Raw genomic sequence first — 10,741 nt, 5'->3', positions numbered from 1 at the left:
GAATAGGATCAGATTCAATGTCAGTCACACTCCCTTTGACAAAGTTTATAGGCTTAAACTTGTCAGTTGGTTTTGACTTTTTGCATGACAGGTTAGGATCATTGCTGTTATATCCCAATCCGAATCTAGATCTAGCAGGTTTCAAAATGCTGATCTGATATTTGACAGCATCACCAGACCTTGTCCATGCACAGACAACATAGTTAAGCCTTTTATTTTCAGATGAAAGAATTTGAATCTGTTTCTTGAGTATCTCATTCTTAGATGAGATCTCTTCAATCTTCTTTTTAAAATCATCTGACTCTTCCTCTTTAGACAGATTTGGTTTATCTGAATCTGATGAAGATTTAGTTTCATTTAGAGATTCTGCTAGCTTTCTGTACTCGATGACCATGTCATCTAGTGCACCTACCAGTTGTTCCCTTGAAAACCTTTCGGAAGAGAAATCAAATACCTCAGTCTCCTGAGTTTCTTCCTCATCTTCCCTGGCCATGAAGTATGCCACGTCTTCTTCATCACTTTCACTAGATGAAAAGTAAGAGCCATAATTGTTTCCTCTGTTCTTTCCATCACCAGCTATAAGAGCCTTCAACTCTTTTCCATCATCCTTGGCATCTTCACGCTTTGGCTTCCAGCATTCCGATGCATAATGACTTTTAATACCACAGTTAAAACAAGAAACATTAGCTTTAAATTTTCTATTATCATTAGAATTTGAAGAGTTAGAGTTAGAGTTGCTCTTCTTCATGAACTCGCCCAACTTCTTCACAAAGAGAGACATGGCATCGCTGCTTAGCAGCTGAGCTGCCATCTTCACGTCCGGAGCGGTTGGTGGCTCTTCAACAATCACCAGCGCCTTGGCAATGATAACGGACGTGGGTTGATCTTTTTCCATCCTACAGTTCAGCTCGAACTCATAGGCCTTAAGGTCATAAAAGAGATCAAAGAGAGAGATGTTGTTAAGATCTTTGGATTCTCTCATCGCCATAGTCTTTATGTCCTATTCTCTTGGAAGAGCACGCATGACCTTGATAGCAAGCTCCCTGTTGTTATAGGTCTTGCCTAGGATGGACAAAGAGGAGACGATCTTGATGAATCTGGTGTCGAAATCGTTCATTGTTTCACCAGGACGCATTTTGAAGCCGTCGAACTGTTGAGTGGCAACCATGATCTTGTTTTCCTTGGTTTGCTCGTTGCCCTCACACTGTTGAGTGAGTCTGTCGCAGAACTCTTTGGCAGCGTCACATTCGATGATGTAGTTGAACATACTATCATCGAGAGATATGTACAAAACATCAAGAGCCATGTTGTTGAGGTTGTTCTGCCTCTTTTCATCAGCGGTCCAATCAGCCTTCTCCTTATCAATCTTGATAGGACCTTCTGTGACAACGCTCCACATGTCATCATTAAGAGAAGAGAGATGAGCACGAACACTTTTATTCCAAACAATGTAGTTTTCACGAGAGAAGGTTGGAATGGCTGTAGCACTGACATCTTTGGGTATGGTAGACATATTTCAAGAAAGGCCTGAGAATAGAAATAGGGCTCTGATACCAATTGATAGGATCGGCTTTATCAATAGAGACGGGGGTCTGGCTAAGGATGAAGGCTTATGAAAAACGGTTTGAAAGAAATCCTGATAGGGATTTAATTCGCTTTCTATTCTACGCAAACTTGTGTAAACACTTGAAACGGATTCAAGGCGAAATTGTTAACTTGGGTTTGAAGCACAAGATGAAATATGAAAAGATGAAAGAAATGAAGAACACAGCAGTTTGTTTATGAATGTTCGGAGAAACTCTCCTACGTCACCCCTTCTTCCAACTACCGGAAGGATTCACTATAATATGGTTCGAATCAAATACAGTTTACACACACACTTAGCTCACTATTGAACAGAACACTTTCTGTTCAATTACAAGATGAAGAATATCACTCAGCTAAAGTTGTTTTTATTCTAGCTCTCTCTTGATTCACACATTGTACAATCAGAAAGAAGCTTCATAGTTCAGTAAGCAAGATGATTGAATAGTTTCTCTCTCTGCAAAAACAAATTGCTTGTTCGTTCGGTAGAATTCGTAAGGTTAGCAGTTGTGCTTGTTAAGCCAGATTGTTCGTTGTCCTTGAGATTTGTTAAATAATAAGTAGGAGCTAACATTCGAATCTTCAAGAATGATACGTGGCACTCTTCCATTGGAAAGCCTCCATTGTACACAGCAGGTTCTGAGCACAAGGATCGTGGCCGTACATCACTAGTAGTGCGCCGAATATTCCATCAGTGATGTACCTGCAAAACATGTAATGTGAGGAAAATTCTCTTAAGTGGCATTCCTTGATTGGATGCATATAGTTGTTGTACTAATCTTCACTAGAAAGTGGAGCAGAAGTAGGGTACAACTAAAGCACGTGGGTAGGTGAAATGCTAGATTCAAGCGTACTACTTAAACTGAGCATTAGACGTATTTCAGTTAGACGGATTGTGAAAATCAGTCTAATGAAATAAGTCATCTCCTTCTAACAGAAAAACGTCTATTAGACCGCCTGGTCTAATAAAATTAGACTCGCGTCTAATTACAATAACCATTAGACTGCACGTCTAACTCCACTGAGTTAGACTACACGTCTAATTCCGGTTCTACCTCAGATTTGTCTGAATGAGTTAGACGCACGTCTAACTTTCACTAATTAGACTACATGTCGAATGATCTAATAACCATTAGACTGCACGTCTAACTCCACTGAGTTAGACTGCACGTCTAATTCCGGTTCTACCTCAGACTTGTCTGAAGGAGTTAGACGCACGTCTAACTTTCACTAATTACACTACACGTCTATTTATCTAATAACCATTAGACTGCACGTCTAACTCCACTGAGTTAGACTGCACGTCTAACTCCACTGAGTTAGACTGCACGTCTAATTCCGGTTCTACCTCTGACTTGTCTGAAAGAGTTAGACGCACGTCTAACTTTCACTAATTAGACTACACGTCTAACTCCGATGAGTTAGAGTGTACGTCTAATTCTGCATAAATTAGACTACCCGTCTAATTGCAAATATATTAGACTACACGTCTAACTCCGATGAGTTAAACTGTACGTCTAATTCTATGCAGACTCCGATGAGTTAAACTGTACGTCTAATTCTATGCATTATACTTACGTCTAATTCCGTGCATTCATTAGACTACACGTCTAACTCCGATGAGTTAGACTGTACGTCTAATTCTATGCATTAGACTTACGTCTAATTCCGTGTATTCATTAGACTAACGTCTAATTCTTTACATTCATTAGACTACACGTCTAACTCCGATGAGTTAGACTGTACGTCTAATTCTATGCATTAGACTTACGTCTAATTCCGTGTATCTATTAAACCATCCGTCTAATTACACGTCTATTAGACTACACGTCTAACTCCGATGAGTTAGACTGTAAATCTAATTTTATGCATTGAAAGCCAAAATCGGTCTAATGACCCTCATTAGATCCAAGTCTTATGAAATATTATTTCAATACACCTGTATCAAAACTCATAAGTTATTTCATCATCAAAATCTCAGTGGTTAAATTATTTCAACACTTAGTCAAAATAATTTGACCCAACAAATAATATAATATAAAGAACAAAAAAACAATATTAAAAATAGTCAAACTTGTACTACACATAAGAACACTGTATTTATAAAAATTAACTTTTTATTATTTCAAATTTAATTAATTTATTAATTGTTTTCTTATTATTAATAATATATTATTTATAATCTTAAAGTAATAATTTTATAAGTTTGTAATTATTGTATAAGATTTTAATTATTCAATATTAATAATTTATTTTAATTTATAATAAAATAATTTATAATTTTAAAAATTGTGTTTTAAATATTTTTTTTTAATATAACATAAACATTTTTAATGTTTTATAAAAAAAAACATAAAAAAAAAATCCAAATTTTGTTTTAGTTTAATTTTATTTTAAGTTAATTAAAAAAATTATTTTAATATTTACTTTCTTAGAATAATATATAAAGGTAGAAAACTATTAATTAATTAGAAATGATGTTAATTGTTTTTAAATAACTGAAAAAATAATTATTAAAATTTTATGTCTTAATATAAATAAATAGGTACATGTAATTATGAAAATGTATAATAAATTTTAAATATAAACGCATTTTCAAGTGTTTAGATTTATATGATTTTATTATTAAACTTAACATCTAACCCTTCATTTAATTGGTAAGATTATTCATGGTTTTTGTTAGGTTCATATAAGGGTATAAGTCGGGTTATTAGTGATTCGTCTATTTCTTTTGGAAGCCAAAATTAAGTTTCAATTTTAGGTAGCTTTTTCAAGTTTATTGAATCCATCAATATGTTTTATGTGAAATTCTAAAATGAAATGATCTAATATTTTTTAATGTCATTTGAATTTAAAGAGTATTATAGTTATATTTTGATCTAATATTTTTTTATGTCATACCATTGTCTTGATAGATATATGACATCGTTTTTATATGATTCAACCAAAATCCTATCTCTCGATAGGTACATGACTTCGTTTATATATGATTCAACCAAACCCCTTACTCTAGATAGGTACAAGAAATTGTTTTTATGAGATTATAACAAAAACTCTATCTCTAGATAGCTACATGACATCGTTTATACGATTCAACCAAAACCCTATATCTCAATCGGTGCATGATTTTGTTTTTAGACGATTTAACCAAAAACTCTATCTTTCAATAGGTATATAACATTATTTTTATACAATTTAACAAAAAAACCTATCTCTTAAAAAATACATGACATCGTTTTTATAGAATTCAACCCAAACCATATCTCCCTATATATATGTAACCTCGTTTTTAAACAATTCAACCGAAAACCTTATCTTTCGATAGGTACATGAAATCATTTTTATACGATTTAACCAAAAACTCTATCTCTCGATAGGTACATGACATTGTTTTATACAATTAAACCAAAATCCTATATCTCGATAGCTGCATAATATTGTTTTTATACGACTCAACCAGAACTCTATCTCTTGATAGGTACATGACACTATTTTTTTACATGTCAATCAAAACCTTATCTCTCGATAGGTAAATAATATCATTTTTATACGATTCAACCAAAAACTCTATCTCTATTGGTAGATAATACCCTTATAATACAATTCAACCAAAACACTATATCTCGATAAGTACATCACATCGTTTTTACGATTCAACTAAAACTCTATCTCTCAATAGATACATAAAATTGATTTTATATGATTGAACTAAATACCCTATCTTTCAATAAGTACACGACATCATTTTTATACCTTTGAACCTAAAACCTAATCTCTAGGTAGGTACATGACATCATTAAAATACGAATCAACTAAAAACATTATGTTTTGATAGGTAGACATCATTTTTTTACGATTCAACCAAAAACACCATCTCTCGATATGTACATGATTTTTTTTATACAATTCATAAAAAACCCTATCTCTCGAAAGGTACATGACATCTTTTTTATACGATTCACCCAGAACTCTATGTCTCGTTAGGTACATGAGTTCTTTTTGAGACGATTCAACCAAAATCCTATCTCTTAATAGGTAAGTGACATCATTTTTATACGATTCAACGATAAATCTTATTTCTCAATAAGTACATGAAATCATTTTAAAAAAATTAAAACTAAAAACCCTTCTCTCGATAGGTACATGATAATAATTTTATATGATTCAACCAAAACCCTAACTCTCGATAGGTACATGACTTCGTTTTTATAAGATACAACAAGAATCCCATCTCTTAATAGTTACATGACATCGTTTTTATACGATTTAGCCAAAATCTTATCTCTCGATAGGTATAAGAAATAGTTTTTATATGATTCAACAAAAACCATATCTCTCGATAGGTACACGACATTGTTTTTCTACGATTAACCAAAAACCCTATCTTTCAATACTTACATGACATCGTTTTTATATGATTCAATCAAAACTATATCTTTAGATAGGTACATGACATTATTTTTAGATGATTCAACCTAAACTCTATCTGTCGATAGTTACATGATATCGTTTTGATAAAATTCACCCAAAACACTATCTCTTTATAGGTACATGACATCATTTTTATACGATTCAACCAAAACCATATCTCATGATGGGTACATGAAATCAATTTCATATGATTTAACCATAAACCCGGTCTCTTAATAAGTAATGACTTCATTTTTATACGATTCAACCAAAATACTATCTCTCGATAGGTACATGACATCGTTTTTTTACTATCCATCCAAAAACACTATCTCTAAATAACTACATGACATTGTTTTTATATGATTCATTCTAAAACCCTATTTATCCAAAGGTAGATGACATCGTTTTTATATGACTCAACCAAAAACTCTATTTCTCGAGAGATACGTGATATAATTTTTATATAATTCAACCATAACCATGTATCTATATAGGTACATGATATCATTTTTATACGATTTAACCAAAACCCTATCTCTCAATAGGTATATGATATCGTTTTATATGATTCAACCAATATTCTATCTCTCGATCGGAACATTAAATTGTTTATATAATTCAACCAGAAACTCTATCTCTTGATAGGTACATGATATCATTTTTATACAATTCAACCAAAAACCTTATCTCTCAATAGGTACATGACATTATTTTTATACGATTGAACAAAACAATTATCTTACAATAGGTACATGACATCATTTTTATACGATTCAATCAAAAACATTATATCTATATAGGTACATGACATCATTTTTATACTTTTCTATTTCTTTCATTCTTTTCAAATTCATTATAAATTTGTCAAAACTCCATTACAATTTTAATTTTTTTAATCTGTTTTTGATTTTAATGTAATTTTTTTTGTTTATGACAAACAATCTCATTATATTATCTGAACAAATATAAAATTTTAAGTTGTTATTTGTTTGTTTAAACAAGTTTAAATACTAATATGGGTTAGTTAGAATACTATTATTACTACAAGTATTTAATATTATTCTTAAAAAATATAAATGAGAATAAAAATACTCATTAAAAAAAAGTTGTATAGATATATAAGATTATGTAAAGAAAAAATATATAATAATATTATATAAGACCATAAAACACCAGAAAATACTATTAAAAATAATAGTCACGCGCACATCACCAAAGCACGTAATATTACAAATATTGATTTTTTATTATTTTAAATTTAATTATTTTATTAATTGTTTTAATATTAGTAATGATATAACATTTTCAACATTAATTTAATTATTTGATAAGTATGTAATAATTAAATATTAATAATTGAATATGATTTATTTTTAATTAAATTTTATAATTTTAAAAATTATGTTTTAGGATTTATTTATTTTTAATATAAAAAAATTATTTTTAATGTTATTTTTTATTAATTAAGGAGAACTAGAATGACACCAATAACATGGCCCCGCTTCAATGCAATGCATTTCCAGATTGAATCACACTCGTGATCTTTTAGTATCTTAAGCAAACTTTTTTACTATTGGGTTACCTTGATGGGTTAAAATCATTTGCAATGTTTTATAATCAATAAAACATGAAATTGGAAACAAAATATTTAATTATTCTTTTTCAGTTTAATTTTATTTTAAGATAATTTAAAATTTTATTATAATATTAACTTTTTTGAATAATATTTAATGGGAGAAGAATGCATTAGAAGTAGCTAATTATATAAATGGACTAAATATTTAAACATAAATATTAAGTAATTTTGAATTATGTTAATTTTTTTTAAATAAATGAATTTCTTTTATTAAAATTATCTCGTGATATAATAAATAGGTAAATTTAATTATGGAAATGCATAATAAATTTTAAATATAAAATAATTTTTTTTAAGTGTTTAAATTTATATGATTTTATTATTGAACTTAACATTTAACTTTTACTTAATTAGTCAAATTGTTATTGGTGTTTTATCATATTATTAGTGTTGTTTGTTCGGTTCATATAACAACATGAATTGAGTTATTAGTGATCCGTCTTTGTCATTTTGAAGTCAAAATTAAGTTTTAGTTTTAGGTAGCTTTTTCAGGATCAATAATAATTTTTATATAATATTCTAAAATTATATGATCTAATATCTTCTTAATGTCATATGAATGTAAAAAATATTTTTAGATAGAAATATTCATTTTTTTCTACAATGTTTTAGTAATTTTTTTTAAGAAGGTAGGTAATTTTTGATAAGTTTTAGAAAAATAATGTTTTGTTTAAGTTATTTAAATAATTAAGTGTGTTTATTTTTTTTAAATTGATATAAAATAATTACCAATTTTTAAATTTATTATTATAATTTTTAGATAATAATCTTATAGGTATTTTATCATAATTTTTATAGTTAAATATTAGTTCAGACAAATTAAAAATCAAGACTATAAATATAACGAAAAAACAAATCTCCTAGTTTAGAAGGTATTATTTCTTATATATATATATATATATATATATATATATATATATATATATATATATATATAAATCAGATTTCATTTCAAAATACTAAACTTTTTTTAATTATTTTATTTAATGATTATTCTTATAAAACAATTTCATAAATGTATTTTTATGTGAAAACTATTTTTAATTCAATATTTTATAAACATTAATATTTTTTTTATCAAATAAATATATAAAAAAGAGAGTACAATAACAAGTTAAACAAAACACAATTTAATATTCACCTCTTTACAAGTTAAACTTAATAGGATTAAACTATTATTGAAGGGACAATCTAAAAATGATAATATAATATTAAAGAGAACAAGTTTTAATTAAACATTTAAATATTTTATTATAGTTTAATCATTTAACTATTAAATGTTGATATAATCTTTTTGTATTAAATAAATATTATTATATTAATCTAAATTTATATGAATTTAAATTTATTATTTATTTTTAAAATAAATTTAAATGCTAAATTTTATTGGTCATGCATAATTTTACTGTATGTATTTAATATTATTTAAAAAAAATAAAAATGAAATATAAATTAACTAGCATATGACATATAATATAATATAAAATATGCACTTTAAGGATAAAGTAAACAACATAACCTTTTTATTATTATGAATTTAATTTTTTTTAATAATAATATTTTTTAATTTTTAATATTTCTGTAATTATTTTCTAAGTTTTTAAAAATGAATATTATTTGTAATATAATAAATTAAAATTTTATAATTTTGAAAATTATGTTTTATTATTTTTTATATTTTATGTAAATAAAAAATATTTAATATTTTATATATAAAATCATAAATAACAGATAAAAATTAGTCAATTATTATTATTTTGTCATTTATATTTATTTGAAGTGACTTAATATTTCTTTTTTTAGTATATTAATTTTTTTAAATCATTAAAAATAATGGAAAATGCATTGAAAATAGTTCTTAAAAAAATATAAATAAAATTAAAATAAGTTGTACCAATTATTGGGTAAACTTTTATAAATTGTTCAATTTATTATTTATTAAAAGCTTCACTATCATCTAATATAAAAATAAAATAAATAAATTTGATTATATTTTTACAAGTATTGTATTCTTATAATAAACATAAAAAAATTATCAAAAAAATATCAATGCAGTATCATGTTGACTTAGACAACATTAAAGACTGTCTCATCCAATCGTTCATGAATATTTGTTCTTTAATCAGAAAAATAACACTATGATAGTCACAAAAGACTTTCGTCATCTGTAAATCCTTCTTTAGTTCCTCGAATAGTCCTTTCAACCAAATAATTTTTTTACAAGCTTCTATAATGTCCATGTCTTCTGCATATGTATTACACAACACGACTTTAAAATCAATCCCTAAATTTGATATATTTCTGCCTATGTAACAGTGTGTTTCAGTCTATCGAAGTATTCTTCAAAACTAGAGAAAACACGTTAGAAAAATCAATCCTTGAAATTTGATTGTAACCTTTCGCAAGCAGTTTTGCTTTAAACCTTGTATCTATAATTTTAGGTGTACCTTCTTTCTTTTATACACCCAGTTATAATAAAAAATCTTATTTCCAACGGATAATTTTTTCAGGTTCCACTTACCATTCTTACGAGAAGACTCTAACTCTTATTCCATGTTAATTATCCACTTAATAGAGTTATCATAATTGACTGCATCATAATATGAGAAGGTTTTCTATAAGAATCAATATCTTGTCCAACACTCAATGCAATAATAATAAAATTAACTTTATAAAGTCTTCGAGGAGGTCTAATATCACGTCTTGGCTTGTCTATAATAATTGAATATTGCGGTGGTGTAGGTGGTGGTGAAGTATCAGACAACTAGGGTGTAGTTGACGATAATATTACAGGTTTAGATCCTAATCTAGTCTCAAACTCCACATATAAAAGTTTAAATGCTATTTTTGATGATCATAAATACAATTAGTATGTGTATTTATTAATAAAACTTAAAAATGACAAGAAAAAGGCTTATTAAATGAAATACATATATGTATATATTATATGAATAAATATATAAAATTATTAAAAATATATATATATAATAATCTTATATAAAGAACGAAAAACACTATTAAAAATAGTCAAACTTGTACTACACACAAGAACACAACACAATGTTTACAAAGATTAACTTTTTATTATTACTTTATTATTTTAAATTT

This window comes from Impatiens glandulifera, chromosome 9 (genome assembly GCF_907164915.1).
Source record: "Impatiens glandulifera chromosome 9, dImpGla2.1, whole genome shotgun sequence".
Classification (NCBI taxonomy): domain Eukaryota; kingdom Viridiplantae; phylum Streptophyta; class Magnoliopsida; order Ericales; family Balsaminaceae; genus Impatiens; species Impatiens glandulifera.
The sequence above is the reverse complement of the archived record's forward strand: the minus strand, read 5'-3'. Positions refer to the sequence as shown.